The sequence below is a fragment of the Pelodiscus sinensis genome, chromosome 2, assembly GCF_052426305.1.
Source record: "Pelodiscus sinensis isolate ZL-2025 chromosome 2, ASM5242630v1, whole genome shotgun sequence".
Lineage (NCBI taxonomy): Eukaryota > Metazoa > Chordata > Testudines > Trionychidae > Pelodiscus > Pelodiscus sinensis.
Window position 1 is genome coordinate 231,148,902 of NC_143053.1, and position 24,885 is coordinate 231,173,786.

The window sequence follows — 24,885 nt, forward strand, 5'->3', positions numbered from 1 at the left end:
ATAGGACAAATTCTTCTGCTGGGCTTTACTACTATTCAGCAAACAACCTACAAGGACCACTTCATCTCCCTTCAGAGGAAAAAGGACAATAAACTATCCAAACTGCTACATGCCTCAGGATCTCTCATAACAGATACTCTCAACTCACCCAACAACATCATCAACCTATCTAATCACTCTCTCAGCCAAGCAGAAGACTCACGGAAAAGAGACTCTTGAAGAATTCCACAAGGATTTCAACAACTTCCACCCCACTATCAACCTTAGCCTGGACCAGCCCACACTACAGTACAGTTAAAAAAGGACAAATTTCAACCACCCTATATCAGAAACCCACCAACCGCTACACTTACCTTCATGCTTCCAGTTCATATCCCAGACACATTTTTCAGTCGATTGTATACAGCCAAGCCCTACGATACAACCTGATTTGCTTCGACCCCACAGACAGAGACAGTCACCTTCAGGATCTTTACAGAGCATTCCCAAACCTGAAATACCCACCTGGGGAAGTGGAAAAAACAAATTGACAGAGCCAAAAAAGTACCCAGACATGAACTACTTCAAGACAGACCCAAAAGAGAAAATAAAAGAACTCCTCTTGTTGTTACCTACAGTCCACAGCTCAGACCCCTCCAGCACATTATACACCATCTACAACCCATCTTGGAAAATGATCCCTCACTCTGAGGCCTTAGGAGAAAAACCTATTCTTGCTTACAGTCAACCCCCTAACCTGAAACATATTCTTTCTGATAACCATGCCATAGAACCACATCATAAACCTCCAGGAACCCAGCCCTGCAACCAAAAAAAGATGCCAACTCTGCCCACATATCTATACTAGTGAATTCATCACTAGAGCAAATAACATAAGCCACAAAATCAAAGGGTCATTTGACTGCACATCTAGTAATTTGATCTACACCATCAAATGCCAACAGTGCCCCTCTGCTATATATATTGGTCACACTGGACTTTCTCTGTGGGAAAGAATCAATGGACACATAGGATATACGTAAAGGGAATACTCAGAAGCCCATTGGAGATCATTTCTGCTTGCCTAACCATAATCTGACAGATCTGCAGGTCGTGGGCTTGTCACAGGCCAGCTCCTCAAGCCAAATTCACAGGGAAAGCCTGGAATTACATTACATACACAAATTCAATTCACATGCTAATATATTCAATCGTGATTTAAATTGGTGGGGACTCTATCACTGAAGGTGCTAACAACTTTCTGAGTGGTATCCTTCCTGTCTTTGCAATCTATCCATTGACTTTGGTCTCTATCTGCTTAGGTTTAGTACCCATTCTCCAGATACTTACAGAAAAAACAGGAGGGGGGGGGGGTGGGAGACAGAGCATCATTCTCTTCCCTCCCCCCCTTTTCCCTTCTCCTACTTATTTCAAGTTTTCATATTCCCCTACTCATAACTCAGGTCATCTGAAGAAGTGGGCTGTGCCAACGAAAGCTCATGATACCATCTACATGTTTTGTTAGTCTGTTACAGAAAAAAAACAACAAATGGTCTGGTAGCACTTTATAGACTAACTCGGCTACCCCCTGAAGCTCATAGAATACTAGAACAGGAAGGGACCTTGAGAGGTCATCAAGTCCAGTTCCCTGCCCTCATGGCAGGGCCAAACACCATATAGATCAGGGCTACTCAACATGCGGCCCATGGCCTGTTTGCAGCCCGTGGTGTGGTTTGCGTTTACTTGGGGCTCAGAGACATGTGGGATCCTTTGAATATGGCCTCCATGGAACACTGCTCCACAATGGCGAGGCCTCTCCCAGGTGGGATGAGCACTGAAAGATGGAAGTGGACGGGCTGGCTGGAACAGATGGGTACAGAGTGTCGGCATTGCTAGCCCCCAGAGGGGAGGTGTCAGGAACACCCGGGAATTGTGGGAAGTGCTGGCTGCTTAGCTTTGTGGGCAGAGCCTGAGATGTGCTGACTGGCTCACACTGGCCACATTTGGGTCTGGTGCCGCGGCTTAAGGCTTAATCTTTGTATTCATGCCCGTCAATGTGAAATAAGCTATTTGCATATATTTGACTCTATATTTTCATGTATATGCAACAACACTGAAGTTGTAGCCCTTGGCATGTGCTGTGAGTATCATTGTGACCCCCGGGGCTTCCAAAGTTGAGTAGCCCTGGTCTAGGTCATCCCTGACAGATGTCTATCCAACCTGCTGTTAAATATCTCCAGTGATGGAGATTCCACAACCTCCCTAGGCAACTTCCCTAAGCATAAATATAAAGAACTCCCCTTAGGAAGGAACACATACATACAAAATAGGACATGACTCCCTAGAAAGGAATACTGCGGACATAAGAATGGCCATACTAGGTCAGACCAAAGATCCATCTAGCCCAGTATCCTGTCTACTGACAGTGGCCAATGCCAGATGCCCCAGAGAGAGGGAACACAACAGGTAATCATCACGTGATCCCTCTCCTGTCATCCATTTCCAGACAGAGGCTAGGGATACCATTCCTACCCATCCTGGCTAATAGCTATTGATGGACCTAACCTTCATTAGTCTATCTAGCTCTTTTTTGAACCCTGTTAAAGTTCTAGCCTTCACAACATCCTCTGTCAAGGAATTCCCCAGGTTGACTGTGCACTGTATGAAGAAATTTCCTTTTTTTTGGTTTTAAACCTGCTGCCTACTAATTTAATTTGGTGACCCCTAGTTCTTATATCACGGGAATAAATAAATAACTTTACCTTATTCACTTTTTCCACATCAGTCATTATTTTGTAGACCTCTATCATATCCCCCTTAGTCACCTCTTTTCTGAGCTGAAAACTCCAAGTCTTTTTAATCTCTCTTCATATAGGACCCGTTCCCGAATCATTTTTTTCACCCTTTTCTGAACCTTTTCCAATGCCAATATATCTTTTTTGAGATGAAGCGACAACATCTGTATGCAGTATTCAAGATGTGGGCATACTATGGTTTTATATAGGGGCTATAAGATATTCTCTGACTTATTCTCTATCCCTTTTTGATCATTCCTAACATACTATTTGCTTTTTTGACTACTGCTGCACACTGAATGGATGTTATCAGAGAACTGTCCACGATGACTCCAAGATCTCTCCTGAATAGTTGTTGTCAAATTAGTCCCCATCAATATTGTATGTATAGCGGAAATTATTTTTTTCCAGTGTGTATTACTGTACATTTATCAACATTAAATGTTATTTGCCATTTTGTTGCCCAGTCACTTAGTTTGAGGTCTTTTTGACACTCCTCACAGTCAGCTTTGGTCTTAACTATCTTGAGCAATTTTGTTTCCTCTACAAATTTTGCCACTTCCCTCTACCCCTTTCTCCAGATAATTTATAAATAAGATGAATAGGATGGGTCCTAGGACAGACCCTTGGGGGGCCCTACTAGTTACTTCTTTCCACTTGGAAAACTCACCATTTATTCCTACTGTGACAGACCTCCCCCCATGCTTTATGAAGTGGACTCATGGACATGAATATACATAACTCGAAGGTGGTTTGAGCAAATTATTTCATGTAACCCATCGATCTTCATGTCCTGATCAGCTGGTTCTGTTTATCTTACTCTGTTGTAAGTATCATTTGTGTGTAGAAAATTAGACACATGGCGTGGGGACTACTTGGTGAGTTTCAAATGTGTAAATGGGAGACATGGAGGGTGTTACCTGCAACTTCTAGATGAGCCACTGTTAAACAATCTTTTGTCCTTAAGTCCGAGCAGTGGTTGGTAGGGAGTGGCCTCAATTCCTTACCAAAAGGAATAGGAAAGCAGAGGCTGGAATCTTTTGGCTGGGCTGTACCTGAAGGAAGGAGCCTGAGACCCCAGGGTGGGAAAGAGAGCTCTGGTTTAGACTGGCAGCTGAAAAAGAGGTTTTGGGGTGAGCTTGATTAAGTTTGTATTGAGGTTTCAATGTAGAATTAGTCAAGCGGTTTTGTTTCTCTTGATTTGTAATCTACTTTGCTCTGCCTACTTTCACTTATTACTACTTAAATCCTACTGCTTCAACCTAATAAAACCATTTTTATTTTCTATCAAACTCTGTGTAAGCGATTGTTACCTGGGGAGGCAACCAGTGTGAACATTCCCCCTTTCATTGCTAAAGGGGGATTACCTAATTCTTTGGGGTTTGATCCCATCTGGGGAGTGGTCTCTCAGGAGGCTGGGCCCTAAACTACACTCTCCTTGAACGTGAAGAGGTTCAGTGTCTGTACTGCTTCTCAGTGGGCAGGGACCTCAGCTCGGGGCCTTGGCTGGGGGAGATCAGTGGAGCTGGTCCAGTAGGACCGGGAGGTGAGGAGCCCCAGAGAGTAGGAAGACGAGTGGCAGTGGCCGTGCCAGCACCCCAGGAGGCACCCCGAGGGGTCGTCTATGACCGCACTCCGTCATATCTACCCTTTGTTTCCTATCTTTTAACCAGTTATCAATCCGTGAAAGGACCTTCCCTCTTATCCCGTGACAACTTACTTTACTTAAGAGCCTTTGGTCAAAGGCTTTCTGGAAATCTAAGTATACTATATCCACTGGATCCCCTTTGTCCATACGCTTGTTGACCCGCTCAAAGAACTCTAATGGATTAGTAAGTCATGATTTCTCTTCACAGAAACAATGTTGACTTGCCCTCAACAAATTATGTTCATCTATGTGTCTGACAATTTTATTCTTTACTATTGTTTCAACTAATTTGCCAAGTACTGATGTTAGACTTCCTGGTCTGTAATTGCCAAGATTACCTCTAGAGCCCTTTTTAAATATTGGCATCACGTTAGCTATCTTCCAGTCGTTAGGTACAGAAGCCGATTTAAAGAGTAGGTTATAAACCACAGTTAATAGTTCTGCAATTTCACATTTGAGTTCTTTCAGAAGTCTTGGGTTAATGCCATCTGGTCCTGGTGACTTCTTACTGTTTATCAGTTTGTTCCAAAACCACCTCTTATGATACCTCAATCTGGGACAATTCCTGAGATTTGTCACCTAAAAAGAATGACTTGTGTTTGGGCATCTCCCCCATATCCTCAGTCGTGAAGACAGAAGCAACGAATTCATTTAGCTTCTCCGCAATGACTTTATTACCTTTGAGGGTTCCTTTTAGCATCTCGATCATCCAGGGATCCCACTGGTTGTTTAGCAGGCTTCTTGCTTCTGGTGTACTATTACCTTTTGAGTTTTTGGCTAGCTGTTGTTCAGTCCTTTTTGGCTTTTCTTCTTATATTTTTACACTTAATTTGACAACATTTATGCTCCTTTCTATTTTCCTCACTAGGATTTGACTTACACTTTTAAAAATATATCTCTTGCTGCTTCTTTTACTTGGCTGTTTAGCTGTGGTGGCACTTTTTTGGTTCTCTTGCTGTGCTTTTTAATTTGGGGTATACATTTTAAGTTGGGCCTCTATTATGGTGTCTTTCAAAAGTATCCATGTAGCTTGCAGGAATTTTACTTTTGTCAGTGTATCTTTTAATTTAAGTAACCTCCTCATTTTCGAGTAGTTCCCCTTTCTAAAATTAAATGCCACAGTGTTGAGCTGCTGATGAGGGGTTTTTCCCACTGCAGGGTTGTTAAATTTTATTACATTATGGTCACTATTTCCAAGCGGTTCAGTTATATTTACCTCTTGGACCAGATCCTGTGCTCCATTTAAGACTACATCAAGAATTGAGTGGAATCTAGGAGCCATAGTGGACCAAAACTTGCAATTCCCCAGGAATTTTCTATAGCTGCACCATCAGGATTGTGCAAATACTCACCACTAGCAAACAGAGGTTCCTATCTTCTTATACCTCGCTTAGCATTTGCTGTGCTCCTGAGGGCACTGGCCTTCATAAGGCCAACTTACTTAAACAGATATTGGTGATGATGCAGTCTATAATTTGCAGTACCTGAAACTGTTCAGTTTCTTTGGTTTTTTAGGTTAAGCTGCGTGAATTTCAAATTGACTGTGTCCATGTAATTCTTTGGATAGTTGCCTAGTTTAAAAACTTCGGAACACTAGTAGCATACATACAGTACCAAGATGTGCTGTGCAAACAGGCACTCAATGGGTAATTTAACTCAAAGGTATTCCCATGTCTTGAAAAATGCACTTGCTCGTTCACTGTTGGTGAGTAGGACATTTTTGTGGTAGATGAGCTTGATGGCAGCCAGGTGTTCATCGATATGTGAAAGGTGAAGTGGTTAAAACTGGTAACCTGGTCCTGGTTAACCAGGATCTGGTGGGAGCTGGAGTAGCTCTCTGCCTGCTGCAGGCAGGGGGGCTGCTACAGTCACACAGTAGGCCTGCCACAGACAGAGGCTGCTCTTGTCCAGAGCAGCTCCACTCTGCGGGGGGCACTCAGCGGCCAGGGGCTACTCCAGTGTCCAGAGCAGCCTTTTTCGGCAGGGAGCCCGTGTCCACCATGGGCAGGAGTTGGGATTGGGTTGAAGCTGATTGGGAGCCACTAGCCGCTGACTGGGAGCCACTGGGGCTGGAGGTGTGAGCCCTGCGGGCTAGGGGCTGCTCCAGTTGGGTTGTAGTGATCCCCAGCCCAGATCCCACTTTAACCCTGGTTAACGGGGATTTTATATCCCTCGTGCTGAATAATTTGGTTCAGTGCTATACCAGACACTCCTTCTAAGCAAATGGGAACAGTAAAGAGAGAGTTGTTGTTACCTTCCAGCCACACCGCATCCAAGTACTAGAGTATGTTTCTACTATTGCTCATAGAATTCGAAGTAGCAGTAGAATACTGAAGGGGGACAGGGCGAATGAGGGAATATGGGGTAGGTGGTGATGCATATTTTTGCTTTAAAGTACTATTTTTATGATGTAAACCAGCATGCTTTTATGTCTTGTTTCCATTTGCCTCTCTTGCATTTGGACTTTTTTAAATACTTAATCTTGACAGTTACAAATCAGTCATGTGGTCTCCTATTGCCCTTAAAGATTGCACTGCACGTTTTCTTTCCTTCATGAAATCCTCACCTATGTACTCTTGATAATGAAGATACTGGTTTTATGGAATTGTTACAACTGGAGTCATTTTTAATGCAAGCTTAATCTTTGACCTGGGAGTCTTCCTGTGAGGAGCTGTTATAAGGAACTTTGGAGAAAAGATTTCACAGGATTAACACTCACTCCCTGTGAGTCACCATCTTATGGTTTTGGATTGGATGGCTTTCTTCGGTCTCCCACTTAAGACACTAAGGTTGAACTAATCCATTCCCATGCTATATACTTGAGGCTTGTCATTCATACAGAGCCTTGCCAGGATAGCCACATTGGAGATGCAGAAGGAGCTTTTTTTGGCAGCATAGTCACACACATACTGCATCCAAACTGACATTAGCTAGGTCTTCAGAAGCACTTGCCTATTGGGATAGAAGCACCTGTGCATGTGTGCGCGTGTGTGGAAGGGGTGGGGGGAGATAATGGGTATGGTCTTTCCATGCTCCTAGCATGCGTAGCTATGCTATCAGAATTTTGTGATGTAGACCATGTTTCATTGAGATTATTGCTGGAAGTAGGTTGTTGAACAAATAGAATTTCATTATACTTCTTGTGCATTGCTCTGCCCGTGTGGTTCAGTTGCTTTCAGACTAAGCCACATGTTCTGTTCCATAACAGAAGTTCTGTCAATAACAGTTTGTTCAGGGAACATTGGCCCTTTGACTCCAGTTCCACTGATAAGGATATATCTTCCCTATTACAGATATTTTGATATAAACGTTAAAACAAATAGCGGGTTCCCGCTCTCCCCCCGCCAACCCTGTGTCCCTTTGACAAAAGGTTGCTAGCACATAGCTAAACTGCCACAGACTCAGCTTGTTACATAGTCTTTGAGAGAGAGTTGCTTTTTGAAGACTCCAAATTATACCAGAAGCTAAACGATTTGTGTTTGAGTCTAGCTAGCAGACTGTGGCATCTCCTCCCTCCCTGGGAGATTGGTTCTTTGTCTCCGTTCTACAGTATTCTGTATATGCTCTCTGGGTGTTGTCTTCCGGCTCACAAATGCCTCCTGTTCCTTTGGATCACTTGTCCCGACACAGCATATGAGCTGAGCGACACTGCACCCCACATGACTCCATTAGGTAATGCTTTATGGCAGGGTCTTCATAGACACGCCTGTCTCCAGGGTCGGTACTCATTGATTGACCTCCCAAAAATATGAATATTAATCTACTGTAGTTGAGTATTGCTTTGTTTGGAGATAGGAAAGTGTGCTCCCACATTTTCCCATGGCCAGATGGGCAGTCATTCTGGTGGCAGGTGACTGGTAGGTGTCTCGCAAACACTTTTATCAAGGGGCCGAGTTTTGTATTAATCCTGGCCTGGTAGACACACTGGCAAGTTAATCTAAGACAGTTGTCAATGCCCGGGTGTGAGGCGCAGCCATATGGGTGTGGGGAAGGAAGGAGAGAGGAGATTTGTTCTTGTTTTTGCATTCCATTCTCACATAAAGGTCTACAGCTCCTTGTCCTCTATCAAACTCCATCCTGCACATTCAATTCATCTTTAATTTTCTCCTACCACTAGTTGGCTTTAGTCTGCTGGCCATGCTGCCAATATCATTCTATGACTGCATGTAGTTTAACATGTTTTTTTCAGTTGCCTTTTTGATATCCATCTACTTCAAAGAGGGAGACGGGGCAACAGGTTAATGGATTCAATTGTCCTCCCCCCCCTTCCCCCAGCTCACTAATGCTCAATATGTATGATGTGCCCAGTATATGTATCCAGCCCACTGACTCCTGGATGATATATGATCTGTCTGATTAGCTCTGGAGGTACATCAAGATGAGCTGCAATCTATTTGGAGCACCAACAAGGGGCTTTGCCAGGGTTGCCTCCAGAATGTGTGGCCCAATTGTCCTATTACTGGCTGGCCATAGATGTATTGATGGACTTGCCCAACTCCAAATACTGTAGCTAGAAGCTCTTTCTATTTGGGTTTGTCCCTGTACAATCTAACAGTGCTGTACTGACATAAGCAACGTGCCACTCCTGCATGAGAGCTATACGCAGCAGAGGAAGGACTGCATTACATTGGAGTGTCAATGCCTCTCCTGATTGGCAGTACTTCAGGACAGAAGTATCAGTTACCATTTGCTGCTGCATGGTCCATTCAGCATCATGTCTTGTGAGCTAATGTTTGGGTTGCACTATTGCTGCCAGGTGTGGGATGGAATTTGGTTAGAAAATTCGGTTCTTATCAAGATCTCAACCAGCCTCTGGAGCTGCCAGGTCTCTCCTGCGCTCATTGTAGCATCTGCTTTTGTTTTTTCTGTTGAGAAAATGCCAATGTTACTTCCTGCTGCTTGACTTTCACTTTTTCTGGAGTGAGTTTGTTTTTATCCTTGCATTGCTAATGAAAAGTTCACTGTTTTCTGCCGTGGTTTAATTCAGTTTCTACATCAGTGTCCCCTTCATCCACAAGGAGGCTATAATCTACAATTGTTTTCAGTTTTGCAAAGATTGTCAGTTTGTGGGACTCTGTATCTACGTTTATGTGCTGTGACAGACCCCAGGGCAGCGGGCTACAATAGTTTGGTGGAGGGTAGACATACTGGGAGCTGAGTGAATGATTTTTCTGTTTCCTGAGTGAACTGCCAGAGACTGCTGCCACGTAATCAACGCAGTCACCTGAGGCTAATTAGCCTGCTGTTTCAGACAAGCTCTTAATCAGACACTTGCAGCCAATTATGGCCCATTGCAATACTTTAAAAGGTTTCCCCTGAGGTAAGGGAGGGAGAAAAGAGAAGAGTGAAGGACTGAAAGGAGGAAGTGTGTTGCTGGAGACCCCAAAAGGAAAAAGTATTTGGGTTGAAGCAGGAAAGATATGCTCAGCTATCAGGGAGAAGGTACTAGGGGAGCATTGGGGAAGAAATCCAGGGAAAAGATGCTATATTGGGGGTAGAGGGAAAACGCTCACAGTTGCCACTTCCTGGGCCTGAACCAGGAGTAGTGGGTGGGTCTGGGTATCCCCTCTTCTCCCCCCCCCCCCCCCAAGCCCTCCCTATGCCACTAAAAAAAGTCTGTTTCTGGAAAGGGAGGCCAGGATTACACTGGGGGAGGGGGTGAAGAGAGAAAGGTTCACCTCAATCCTTTGACTTTGCCAATTATGAGGATGGCTCATTAAACAGTGACCCTGGCCTTTAGAAAATATAAGAGGCTCTGTGTGTACGTGCGGGGGAGAGGATAGAAGGAGGGGAGGCTCACAGCGAGCCTCTGAGGCCTACAATAACTGCCTTGAAGCACAGGACCCATGAAGCACGGCTAGAGCTATGCCGCAGTGCCAAAACCCATTCCTCACATCAGACAGCAAAGATTCTAACTTTTCAGAGTTCTAGCAAGATGTAATCAATTGTGCATAGTGGCATCTTTTCAATGCCTGGTTCAGTGACTTTGTGTATATGCAGATGCATAATTTATATAATGGCTTCTTTACCACAAGAGTTCTGCTTATGCAGGCTATACTAGCCTCAACAGATGTTATGATACCCCTCTTCTGCAGACTTTTGAGCTCCTTGCATACTGGATTATATAATGTCACTGGAATTGTCCTTCATGGTAAGCACACAGGTTCCATTGTGGCGTCTATTTCCAGTTGTATCTCTTCTTCTAGACACCTGTCACTATACCTTTTAAACTGTCTCCACTGTCAATTGGACTCCTGCTTCTTGCACACAGCTATAAAATTCTTCCCTAGTGCTGATCTTACCAGATCCATGACTTGCATGGTTGTATTTTTGCAAGAGGAAATACCATCCACCACCACAAGCTTCAGTTGGTACCATCTGTTTATTTTCAGATTAGTTACGATGAGGTCACACTCTTACAGGCTGCATTATTCTCTTGTACATTATTAGATTGCTCTTCCTCTTCGTAATGAGATTAAGCATATTATAACATGCCCAAAGAATCACATTGCAGGAGGCCTCATTATACAGCTGAAATCTCATGAGGTATTTCCCTATAAATGTTGTTGGCATAACGGCTAGTATTGTCCCTTGTTGCCTTCCTGTCCTGACAGCCTGACTTGATATGCTTTCATACGCAAGTAGAGAATCAAGAAGTCATCACCACTGTTGTGGCACTAGATGCTAGAACACAGCAGCCCCTCCCTGCCAACTCGGGAAAGAGTCTGTAGATGTAGTGCCTGTCAGGCCAGGTCAAACAACAGGGAATATGGGGAGATGGACAGTGTGGAGGGTTGGGGGAAGGGGCTTTTATGGGTTAGTAGGGTAGGAGCTGTATGGAGAGGATGCAGGGCTGCAGGGGGTAAAGGACACATGGAGATGGAAAAGTTGTTTGTGGGAGGGACAAGAACAGGGGCTACATCTATACTACTATCCTCTTCCACAAGAGGAAATGCAAATGGGTGCTAATTTGCATATGTTGTGCTCTCATTTGCATTTCTTCCTCTGGTTCCTTTTGCGCAAGAATCCTTCCCTGTCCCAACTCCCCACCAAAAATCCTGCTGCATGCTATTTCCACCCATATCCAACAGCCCTGTTAAGTTCCCTCCCAAGCTCCTCCCCAGCAACTATTTCCCTCTTCCTCATCTCCTCCATTATCCCCTCCCGCAAACCCTTGCTGCTGTTCTCCTCCAGGGTGAGGTCTCAGTGCAGCTTAAATGCCTCCTTCCACCTAGTTTCATGGCTCATGCTGCCACCTGCTGCACTGAAGGAAACTCACAACTAGGGATGCAAAAACCCCGCCTCTTCAAGCGCATGATATTGCTCTGCCTCTAAAGGCAGATATCCGATATTAAACTGATATTACATATTTGATCCTAGCTAGGTCAACATACCTGATAAGCCATTATGTACAGATAGGCTATGTCAACACAGCAACATTATTTTGAAATAACATAGTCAGTGTCTACACAGTCGGCAGTTATTTCGACATAACATCGAAATACTGTCAAGCTGAAGGACTTTTTACTCCAACTCTTGTAACCCTCATTTTATGAGGAATAAGTAAAGTCAGCGGAAGAGTGCTCTATTTCGAAATAAGTGCTGTGTAGACAGCACTAAAACTCAAAATAAACTTTCAAAATAAGCTGCGCAATTGATGTAGCTCAATTTGCATAGCTTATTTTGAGTTAAGCCCTGCTGTGTAGACACATCCATAGTGTATGCTTTATTCATATTCCTCTAGAACTATCACCAATATTTTCAGCTCCCCTAAAAGATTTTTATTTACCAGAGTCTGTCTAGTCAAAAAAAAACCTATCTAGGCAAAGAGAGAAACAGAGATTTGTCCTCTGTTTGCCCACTTAGATTTTTTCCTGCTTCGCCTTGCTCTTTTATGCTCAGTTATTTAATTTTCTCAACTAGATGTAATAAAGAGATGGTCCTTCAGTTAACCAGGTAAATGTTAAGTTAATCTAATGTTTAACTAGTTATCCAGCTAAGTGTGATCCCTGATGGCGCACTGCTCCAGCCTGGCAGGAATGGCCTCTAGCCCACACTGGGGCAGGGATTGCTGCCACCAGCTCCAGTGTTGGGGTGGGGAGCCTGCAGGCCAGGAGGGGGGGGGGGGAGGTGGTGGGCTGCTCCAGGGCACCACTTAAGCATTTACTTGGTAAGCATCACTTGGTAAAGGTGCTGCTTACTGGGCAACCAGTTAACCGGTTACCTGTGCACATCCCAACTCACCACTCAGATATTGGCACATATTTCGCTCACAAAGAATGATGCTGAATGCTAGTGAAATGCAGTGGAGAAATAAGTAGAGCTTGGTTAATCACTGTGCACTGCTATGTTAATGTGGGTGAGTTTCTTTAAGATGGAGTCCCACCTTCACTGTTTCACTCCTGTCCTGTAAGTAACAGTTCCTCCAAGGAATGCTGGCCTTGTGACTCTGTCTGCTTATCAGAATATAGACCAGGCCTAATACTCAAGTGCGCCAAGCTGGTCTGAGGACATCCGTATAAGAGGTGATTTGATTTAATTCAGTGTTTCACAAGTAAGCTGTATACTGCTGATCGAGAATACACAATTAACTTCTGACATTCCCCAAGGAATCTTGTTTATTGGCTTAAGGAACATACAGACAATGATCTAATCAGTGACAGGCCTCTGTTAAGGGGCACTGCTTTTTTTAAATTAAGGTAGCTGACAGATCAGATTCTTGTGACTATAACAAATCCCTCATATGGAATTGGATTACTGATTAAATTAAACTGGGTCAGGATATTTACTGATGATTCTGCATTGTACAATATACAGTGTAGAATCATTCTATCAATGGCAAATTTGAAATCCTGCTTAGAAATCCTGCACTGGGGTTAAATGATTAATTAACAAGATACACAATGTACTCTGAGCCCTGTTGTGGCTAAAATCATATTAAACCGAAGCACAAAGCTTACAGAAGAACTGGTGTATTCTACGTGCCCTATTTATGTGATTTATTAGTTGCATTCCTCCTAGGGGGAAGGTAGTGGGGGAAGGAAAGGGCGTAAATTGGACAACTTGTATAATAATTTCCTGTGTCCGTTTTCTTAAAATTTGTACGCTAGCAGTAAGAATGGTTGACCTACCTCATCTATCTGCTTCTCTGATTTTCCCAGGAAAAGTGTCTTGTCTTTTTTTATAAACCCAACAACCTATGATTTCAGAGAAGACTAGAAATATAATAGGTAATTTACTTTTGTAAAGGGTGGACATCAGTTAGTCTAATCTTTAACTAGAATAAAATATAGAACATTTTTCTTCAAAAAAAAGCTTGAAAATTTCAGTCATTGATTTTTTTTTTTTTGCATTAACTTTTTAAAACTTCTAATAGTGGGTATTTTTGTTCTATTCTTTGTCTAGCTGCCCCCCCCCCCCCTCCATTAAATAGCATGGAAATCTAAGTGTTTTACACAAATACATCTTCTGGAAACATGCGTTATTGTGTGGATTCTTATGTAGCTGGATTTTCAGGTTCGTTACAAAGTTTGGGTATACCTTTTGCCCATCAAACCTTTCAGTGTGACAGCAACAATTAATGTGTAATAAATGACTGCTGTTGGGTACCCACGTTTTCGTCATATTATATCACAATACTTTATTGTGTTTGTCCAATGTGCCTCAGATGACACATGATCAGTATTCATCCCTGAATTTGGTTGCTTGTTGGATCATTAATGTTGGAATAAAATGATACATAGTAAATTTTATGCATCCAAAGGATGTTTGCTCCCTGGGAATTAAATATACCATTTAAAAAAATGATCTGCAAATTCTGTTGCATTCAACCATGAGAGTCCCCCATGTGGATCATGATCAAAGTGTGACTGTCTTGGGCCTTCAAATCCCTGCATAGATTTAGACCACTTAAGATATAGGAATAGTTCCTGTAAGGTGTGTTGAGTACCAGAGATGTCCTTGAGAAACAGTTTTCAGTAGGTTGTTTTAGAACAGAATAAAAATAAAATAATAGCTACCAGAACCTGTAAGTTGTATCCCTGATGGTGGGTGGAGTACTGGTTATTCATAAGATAATCAAATATATATATCTGGTGCATTTACATCAGAAATGAAATGTGGTGCGTGGATAAGACCTAAGTCTGCCATATTAGATCCTGGGGTCTATTCATAACTTTGCCTAAAGTAAACTTGTGCAACCTACGTTATACTTTGCAAAGCTGGAGTGCTAATATTTGACTGCATACTACAGTGGGATTGCCAGGTTTAGTTATTAATAAAGGGCTGTGGAGCACATGGAAAGCAATAATTGATAGATTTGAACTTGGTGTTCTGCCTTCTAGCTCAATACTCTTTCTCCTAGACTGCAAGTTATTTGGGGAAGAGGAGCTGAAGGAATGGTCTTCTTTTACTCTTGGTTTCTGTGGAACACTGCCTGCTTTTGTGATGCAGCAGAATAGGCAGAAAAATTTGATCAAAATGCAGAATCCTGCAAAATCAATAATATTTGAGTCTAGTTTGGAACTGTTCAGAGTCTGGGTTTTGGTTATGGGAATTAGTGTAATAATCATATTGTTCAGCGATGACCAGATTTTTGTCTTTGAACTATTTCTTCTTGGACATAGTTTTAAAAGTAACCTCTAATTTTGGGTGGCCAACTTAGTTACTTAAGTAGATATTTTTTCTAAAGGACTGAGCAGCTGCTGAGATTGATTTATGTGTGATCAGTGCCTCTGGAAAAACATGTAAAACTTGCTCAACAGAGAGCACCCATAATTCGAGGACCTGTACTTCTAGATAAACTATAGTCAGTGTGACCTACACAGTGTTAAAAAGAGAATATTTTGACTATCACTAGGTAGTTATTTAATTTTAAAATATCCCTGTTAATGACCATCTTGAAATACTTTATTTTATTTATTTTTTGACTACAGAAGAACCTCAGAGTTACTAATGCCTTGGGAATGGAGCTTGTTGGTAACTCTGAAATGTTCATAATTCTGAACAAAATAGAATTATGGTTCTTTCAAAAAATTTACCACTGAATAGTCACTTTATATAGCTTTGAAACTTTACTATGGAGAAGAAAGATGCTGTTTTACCTTTATTTTATTATGTCGTACAGTACTGTACTGCTTGGTATCTTTTTTGGCCTTTGCTGAGCATGATTTTATTTCCAGATGAGATGTGTGGGCAACTCATCAGTTAGTAACGCTGGTATTCATATCTTTGAGGTTCTGCTGCACTGAGAAACTTGCAATGGCTTTTTTGTCAGCTAAGGTTGACTGAGTGAATTTAGCATTGTTGACCATTTAGAATTATTTTGCTAATCTTAACTGAGATGATAAAGGATGTCTACTGAAAAGTAAAATGTATTTAAAACAAATTAGTTTCGCTGTACAAAATCTAGAGTCCACTGTGCCTGGTGGGCATCGGGCATTCCGGCTGAAGCATCCCAAAGCAGGTTTGCATCTTCCAATTAAATAATAATTTTTAAAACAGTTTCAAAACAATCTTCCTGGGATCATTAAAAATAGGTCTTCATTAAGTCCTTAAGAAGAGTCACAACACCCTTCCTGACTCTCATGGGCATGGAATGCTTCTGTATGGAGCCTTGTCTCCCTTGAAGTTTGAAGAAGTTGGGATGATATCCTGGGTGGACCCCTCAGTGCTGACAAACATTTCTTGTGTTCAGAATATTGGCTATAAAACGTGCATTTAACTCAGCTGATGCTTTTGGAGTGTGTGGAAGCTGCTAGAAGGCAAACCCCAGACTTGTGTATTTTGTGAACTCCATTGTGAAATTACTGGAGTCATTCCAATCCAGCTTTTGGTGATTTTTTTTTTTATTTAACAGTCTTACAAAGTTCAGTAAGCCTGCTGTACTTCACAGAATCTGTAGGAGTTAAAAACAAATAAATGAAGCTGGTGTTCAAAGTAGCCAATTTCAACTTTGATGTGGAGTGCATTATATAAACCCAGCAGCAGTTGAAATCATTAAAGCATTCCAAATCTTAGTTTTATCTTGACTTTTTTTCTTAATGGTTTTCTTTTAATGTGAATACTCCTGTGAGATCCATTTGACCTCAGTCTCTTTTTTTGTTTGTTTGTTTGTTTGTTTAAAAGGCAGGTCATTTTGGAAATAATTACTAAACATTTCATAAGCTTTGAAAAGATTCCTGATGTCTTCAATTTTATTTACTACACTAGAGGTCAGTGTATGATGGGAACTTCTACAAGGTTTTGTAGAGTTTCTCTCAGAATCCTGTCTCCTCAGATCCTGAAACAAGATTCCATAAGCTATTGGGGGGCGGGGAGACATTCAAATTAATATTTCTTATGACTTTTTTTTGGCTAACTTTCTCATTTGAGCTTCTGGCTTTTACTGCTTCTTAATTAAGGGAGGTACTTGGCAAGTAGCAGAAGCCAAACTTTCTATTCAACACAGTTTCTCCAGCATGCATCTCAAACATTTGTTTTGTGTTGTAGCAGCCTGATTTTTTGGGGGGGGGGGTTCAATATCATTTATACCGTGTTATTTACAGGAGCCATCCTTAACCCATGTGCTATATAAACCTAATTTTGGCACAGTGAAAGGATTTACATACATACAGATCTCTATATTTAGTATAACACTCACAACTCTCTGAGCAGCTAAGTGAAAACTTCAAGTTTTTTTTTTTTTTTTTTTTTTTTTTTTTTTTTAAGGTTCAACGGCTTCACTCCTGGGGGGAAGAGGAGGTATTGTCATGCATATTTCTAGAATAATAGTGTCACTATCCTTCTATGGTAGTTCCAGCTCTTCATAGAAAAGCAGTCTGTAAACCAGTGGTCACCAACCAGTAGATCAGGATCTACTGGTAGATCTTGGGGCCTCTGACAGGTGATCCTGACTGGTTTGGCCAGGAAGCTCTCAAGTGCTGGCTCTTCAGTTGCCTCTCCACCCACTGTCATGCTGCTCCTGCCCTCTACCTTGGAGCTGCCCCCCTGGGAGCCTCCTGCTTGCTGTGCAGGGTGTGGGAAGAAGGGGGATGGGGCTGCTGATGTCAGGGTGTCCCTCCTATACCCCATCTCCACACAGAGAGAAGGGGATGGAAGGCGCTTGGCAATGCAAATCTCTGTCACTCACACACTGTGTGTCTGTCATTCCCACAAATACACACTGTCCTTCACTCCCAACCCAACAAACAGTGGGGGGTGGTTGTTACTACTTCTACTGCTTGCAAAGTGGGTTATTTTGGGATTTGACTGGACTGTGCACTTCATAATTTTCATTTTTATCTTACACTTCAATGTAATTCTTTGATTGAGTTCTAAAATGCCTAACCTGTCTTGGCTGGAGCAAGCTCCACATGCTGTCCTTCGCTGCAGATACCACTCCTGCATCTCCCATTGATCAATAACGGGGAACCATGGGCAGTAGAAGTTGTGGGCTCAGGGCCTGTCGATGAGGGATAGCACATGGCACTGTGGAGCCATTGATGTACATGCCGGATGCTTTCAGGTGTGATGCAAGGCCAGCTGAATCCCCCACCCAGGGCTAAGCCTGGGGCCGCTCCCTCACTCCAAACGCTTTGGCTCAAGACCAGAGCCTGCACCCAGCCTGGTGTAAGTGAGTGAGGATGGGGGAAGAAGGCGGATGGAGTGAGCAGGGTAAGGTCTAGGAGAAGGGGTGGGGCCTCAAAGAAGGGGTGGGAAGGAAGCGTGGCAAGGGTATTTGGGTTTGTGATAGATCTTGCATCACAGTTAAATAGAAAAAGCGATTTTTTGTGGCTAAAAAGGTTGGAGACCACTGCTGTAAACTATTGAGGAAGGGGAAACCGCTAAGGATGTGTGAAACAATTGTTGGCCAAAGGGACTAAGACAGATGGATAGACTATAATAGCATCATGGGAAGCAATACTTAATTTTTTTTTATCTGAAGGAGAATGCTATAACCACTGCCATTTTAAGACTGTCAGCAGGATTGACACAATGGTAGGTGGGTTTAACTGTCTTCTAAAAATGAAACTTTTAAATTTGTTTGCTAAAAGAAACATTCAGCCAGTCACTACCTAAGCCTTTAGCATCCAAAGTTGGACTTAATCTTTAAATGGCTGGAAATCTACCCTTTTCTGACCCGTTTCTTTGAAGTTTTCCCACTTTTTGCTGTTGCCTATGAGCAGACCATAGCTGTAGTATCATGTACAGTTCAGAATTACATTCTTGCCTTTAGCTTTGAATGCCTTTGGTTTTAAGACAAATATCTGCACTAGCATGAACCATACTTCTGGGTATGAGCAGAAAATAAGTGAAGGCATTTAGTCTTTTCAGGGTGGTTTAAAAAAACAACACAAATGTCAGTTAAAATAGTCACCACACAAACCAGTTTCCAGCCCATGTGTACATGCGACTTGTTATTAAAGGAATCTGTTCTGAACAAAAGTTCATGATCTTTAATTAACTATGGGTTTCACTTTATCTATGCTAAAGCCCAGGCTGTTGGTTTGCCACTCAGGTGTATATTCTAATCTGCTCATGCTCATGGGGTTTTGGCATTACATTCTTGGTTACTTGCTTGTTTTTGCTGACTCCTAGTCACCATTCTGCTTCTTATGCTCAGAAATATTAAATATGCTAATTGAGGCTTTCTAGCCTTACAGTAGCTATTATTGCTAGAGGGCGCATGCCCCTGTGTTCAGTCAACTTGACTGACTTCATTATGAAATCTTTTTACCTGTATGTGAGGAGGGTATCTGATGTATTGCGCCGAGTAAGACCTGCTTGGTAGCTGGGGTGATGCCATGTTCTTGGTGCACTGCCAAAAAAAGTTTTTTGGTTAAAAATAAACTACATGGATCTCCAGAAACAAAATTTGAACCCATTTTGGCATCTGTTCTTATTGTTGCTTACTGTTTAAAACTGGCAAATAAGAAATGGCACCAATTGGCCAATATTGGACAAATGTTCTCCTTCCTGTATCAGAGAAGCACATGGCCCCTGAAGTTGGCCACTTTGAGCGGTGTGCATGGGTGCAGAAGACAGGGAGCTTGCCCAAGGCTCCTACTGGATGCTGGTGGGCCAGATGTGGCCCACGGGCCATATATTGTCCGCTCCTCATCTCTTAAGTCTCAACATGGAGAACACATTTAGTAATGGACTCTTACAGCTTTTTCTGCTAGATTGAACAGACTCTAATGGCTGGAAGATGAAGCTAATGAAAATCACATAGAAAATACAGCACAGATTGAGAGTACCTAACCATTGGAACAAGTTGAGGTAGATTCTCCTTCACCGACAATTTTGGAAAAAAAATTATTCTTGATTTTAAGAGATTGCTGTTGGGATTATTTTGGGGAAGTGCTATAGCAGGGGTGTCCACATCAGGCCTCTGGGCTTGGGTTCCTCACCCCTATTCTTTAGTTTATATTATAAGAACATAAGAACAGCCGTACTGGGTCAGACCAAAGGTCTATCTAGCCCAGTATCCTGTCTGCCGACAGTGGCCAGCACCAGGTGCCCCAGAGAAGGTGGACCAAAGACCATGATCAAGCGTTTGTCTCCTGCCATCCTTCTCCAGCCTCTGACAAACAGAGGCCAGGCACACCAATTCTATGCCTGAGATTAGATTAGATGGTCACAATGGTGCTTTCTGGTTGTTATCCCTGGGGCCTGGATAACATTCAAATATGGCCTGATAGTGCAACTCTAGTCAAAAGAAAACAGATCCGCCCTTCCCTCAGGGTCTATTACCTGTGAATTAGGCTGATAAAGGAAAACAGACTCCAAGTAAAGGTGAAAGCAAAAAGAAACTGTATTAGGGATTTCATACAATATTAAGGGAAAAGAAGGGGAGAAACCCGATGCAAACTAATAACCTTTAACAAAACAGTGGAAGTGAACAGTAAAACCCTTAATGTCCCAACTGGATTGCGTGAAAATAATTGGTAAGTTCTACCCCAAATACAAATGGTTACTTTACTCTTCTGGACTGGAGTGGCTGAGCCAGAGGTGTGTTGCCCAGGACCTGCAACCTTTGGGCTGATTGAGAGCCCTCAGGGAGGAACGCTGGGGAGTCCTTGCTGGCAGTACAGGAACCCTGAAGAGGATGGCAGGCAGATGACACTTGTGTAGATGGAAGACAGTGGATGGGGTGCCTCGTCATTCCAATGACTGGCTTGCAGCTGGATCAGATCTCTTGGTGGTCTCAGGAGAGAGAGCTGACGACCCGCGCAAACACTGCCACTCAGACGGACAGCACCCCCTATGGGCTGCGTCCGAACTTAAAAATCCCGCCCTGAAGGTTTTATATTACGTGACCCCTCAGTGGGGACCAGTTCTGAGGTAACCAACAAAAGATGGGAAATTCCAGACTATGCTAGTTCTTGTTTACCACTCTGAGGTGGAGGGCCCCTCCCTATCCTGAGGTCACCTGGTATACAGACTCCATGATGTTTTTCACAAACGGCCTAGAAATACCATTCAACATTATCAAATAAACATACAAATTTGTGTGATTAACATATATACATAATTGATCACCATCATCAGAAGGTCAGCCTACATGGTCTTGTAATTTAGTGACTATCAGAACCAGGTTAAATCAAGGAATTCTCTCCAACTCCACTAGCCAATAATTGTGTAGACTCTTGCTTGAATCTGTATAGTCATCAATAGTCTTACCTATTCTTGTTTCTTCTAGGTTATAGTGCCTATTGCTCAAAGTCCATCTGCTTTTGAGTAGTGAACATTTTCATGCAGTTCCACTTTTGTGAAGCCCTATGGCCTAAAGATTTGAGGTAAGCACTATATAGAAAAATTGTGTGGATTTTTAAAATTTGACATTCTCAGAGGGAAAGCAGTCACAAGTGAAGTTGGCCATCTGCTTTGTACAGGACTGACTTCTTAAAATGAGGCTCAGTTTACCTCTGCTCCGATATGTCAGTAGTAGTAGTGTGATGTCCAATACAGGCTCAGGATGAAAATGAAAGGTAGCTTCTCGGGGGGGAGGGAGGGATTAGGGAGATGATAAATATTTGGGAAAATAACCCGTTATTGGAGAAATTCTTTTCCATATAGCAGTTTTATTGAATGGAACATTTAAAATGTTGAGATTAAAAAATATTTAACAGCACAGATGCTGTACTTACCCTAAACATTGTCTCTTAAAAGTACACCTTTTTTTAAGTTGAGGAGCAGATAATAAAATTCAATACTATTATATATAATCTTGAATGCTTCTGATTTTATAGGATTTTTGAATATTTGCAGCTTTGACTTACGATTTTCAGTTTTGAATTGTCAAGATGCTTGTGTTAGGACCTCTTCTGTCTAATCTTGTATGTTTATCTTCTGTAATTGAAATTACTTTCTAGGCTGCTTTTGTGTAATGTATGTTCTGTGACTATCAAACATTATGTGGCCTGCTTCTATGGAACTTAGATTTGTACTGCTGGACCTCAAAGTTCAACTCTCTGAACTTGACTAACAAAAAGCTTCATTGCTAGCTCTATTTAGTATCCTTGTCATGACAGACAGTACTCTTCAGAGCCCTTCTTTTTTATACAGAGGAATCAATCCTTTTTGAAAGCTAAAATTACAAATAGGTCTATAGTTTCTCATGCAGTCATTGTTTGAAAATAAATTCCATGATCCTTAGGCACTTCTAGAGAATCTTTCTCCCTACTGATTTTAATCCATTGTTTTCCTTTTCCTGACATAGAAATGCATTTCTAAGCTTATAGCATTAAATCTCATATGTATAAATGGCTATTCAAACACACTAACATAGAATTCAAATAATTATTTTTTGTTTCTAAAGCACCGTGAAATTGTTGAGCTGTGGACAAACATAGTTTTATGAGCATCTCAAGCTGTTGTGTGTAGCTTCTTCTATTGATATTGGAAGTTCAAAACTCTGATTTAACCCAGAAAAATAATGTATTACTTTTTTGTCAAATGCTTCTCCCCCATTTCATCTCTTAAACTTGATCCATATCTCTGTTTGGTTTTTCTACTCACATTTATTACAAATAGAGAAATAAATTTGAAGTTATGTTACTATAGGTTGGACTTCTCTAAACTGGCCGTCCCTCATCTGGCAACATCCCTGGTCCGGCGTCTTGTTAACTACATGCATTCCTCCCCCTGTCTCTGTATCCGAGGCAGCAAGTGTGCCGGGAGTGGGAGCTGGTATCTGTGAGGAGTTCGCTTTAAGAGAGTGATAGAGGGGCAGCAGAGCAGAGCATGGGGGCAGGGATAGGCTGGAGCCAATACACACAGGAAGCTGACTTTCAAGCCAGCTCCCTGCAAGTATAAGGCTCCCCCGGACCTGCCTGACCTCCCTTCCCCCTTGTTGCCTCCTACAGAGGCTGGGGTGGAGAGAGTAGAGGCAGGAGCCTGTGCTGCAGAGAGCAAGCTTAAAAGCCATTTTTCCCCCAGCACCAGCTCGGTGGTATAGCCTGTCTTTCCTCTCTCCCTCCCCCACTGAGACTGCTGCTGCCTTTATTTTAGAGAGTTTTTAATCCAGGTATCCTTTCCCTACTACTGTTTCCCCCCTTGCTTGGAACACAGATTCCAGATGACTGTGTTGTTGTTACAGACATGCCAGGTCACTTCCATATTTAATTCCATTGGCTCTTTTGTCCAGTTGTCATCTTTAACAAGTTCCCTTAATTTCTCAAAGTCTACTGTTTTTGAAATCAGCGTTGGTTATCCTTCAATTTAAATCAAACTGAATCAGTTTGTAATAATTCCTAAGACTAGCTCTTCTGTGATGTCTGCTTACCAAAACGATTTAAAAATGATTGCCTTTTTGTTTGCTTGTGTGATGAATATACAGGGGCTCTTGTACATTTAAAAGGAGGAATGCGGAACTCCGCATACAGTCTGAGGCCAGCGGAAGCGGCAGTTTCAAAGGGACAGCTGCTGCACAGCTGTGCAGCATGATTCAAAGGGGCAGGAGGGGAGCCTGGTTCAGCTAGGGAGTCCCCAGCTGATCCCGGGTTCCGGGGAAATACCGCGGGGAGTCCAGGATCAGCTGGGAATCCCCAGCTGACCCCAGGCTCCAGTGCTGCCCCTTTGAATCCTTGCAGAGGCGGCGTTTTAAAGGGGCAGCCTGCCGCACAGCTGATCCCAGGATCAGCTGTGCAGCTACTGCCTTGGAGTTTCAAAGTGGCAGCGCCACTGTGCAGCACTGCCACTTTGAAGTACTCCTCCCCCCCCCCCCTTTGCTGCCTCTATTTCATAGCGGCAGCGGGGGGGGGGGGGGGGGAGGGGAGAAAGAATTGACTAGTTGACATTACTATCCAATAAGCAAATGCTTATCAGATAGTCGACTAGTCTTTAACATCCTTAGTCCACATCTCATTACCTCACTCCTGGCAGACAGCGCACTCCTGTTTTCTGGATCTGGTCTGGGGACAAGCCTGTCAATGCTTAAGATGGAGTCCACACTCCGAAAGGCAACTATCTTCCCAGGGTTAGTATGAATTTGTCATCTGATCTCTTATGGTCCCTGTGTTTTATCTGTATTTTTCCATAGAATCAGTGTCTAGCTCTAACCATTGGCCTGGTTTTCTTTCTTTTCTTCCTGCCCCACCATTTCCATCTGCCTGTTTCTCTTCCTCTTTTCCCATTATCATTAGCTCACAGACATTTACCTCCCCCCTCTGTTCTGAAATTTGATTTTTCCTTTTCATATGTGTTCATTTTTTTAATTGTATCCTTTGGTATATATGGTTGTGACTATTTTCTTCCACTATTTGATCTGAGGAAGTGGGTCTGGCCCACAAAAGCTCATCATCTAATAAACCATCTTGTTAGTCTTTAAAGTACTACATAGTCCTGTATTTTGCTTCTATTCCCAGTTCACCAAACCTATAACTTACATTTATTTTTTTTCATCTACATTAGTCTCTTCCTGTGCTTTATCCTGGTGGTCACATTTTGTCATGGATCACCCTCCTCATCTTGTAGTTTGTCCTCCAGGTTCTTTTGTTGATCTGGTGTCAGCAAATACTGAGTTGTCTGTACCCTCGTCTCTCCTATTTTGTATCTTCAGATCCCCATCTGCATTCTATCCTACTCTCCAGCTACTTATCTTTATCTTTGGATCATCAGTGCCACAAGCTATATCGAGCAACATTTCATGCCTTCGAGTGTCCATCAGGCTCAAGGTTGAGGTACACTATGCAGCTTCCACATCCAACCATTTTCTGTCTCCTCTCCAGGTCATTGCTAGTGTTGCCTCAGTAGCCATCAATCTTCTCGTCCTAGTACATATTCCTAGAAGAAAAGAGGAAAGACATTTTTAAACCTCCTCCCTCCCAAACGGCCATAAAATCTGCTGTTAGCTGTTAAAATACATACTGAGGGAGTACTTTTTAAATAAGTCTAAATCAGTGTATATACCGGATTATAACATGAATGAAAACAGTATATAAAACAAAAAGCAGCTGTGATTAGATGCAACTCCTACATCCT

At 42.5% G+C, this 24,885-nt stretch overlaps 1 protein-coding gene across 9 annotated transcripts in view; it reads left to right on the top strand.

Annotated features, from left to right (window-relative positions):
* The window catches only part of SVIL (supervillin), a 197,412-nt gene that overhangs the window by 29,723 nt on the left and 142,804 nt on the right, over nucleotides 1–24,885 (top strand). For 7 of the 9 annotated variants that reach the window (XM_075922624.2, XM_075922625.2, XM_075922620.2 and 4 more), the window contains exon 2: nucleotides 21,104–21,200. The exons of the other annotated variants lie outside the window; for them this stretch is intronic. The gene's annotated coding sequence lies outside the window, so the exon portion shown is untranslated. The remainder of the gene's footprint in view (nucleotides 1–21,103; nucleotides 21,201–24,885) is intronic. 9 annotated transcript variants of the gene reach the window in all.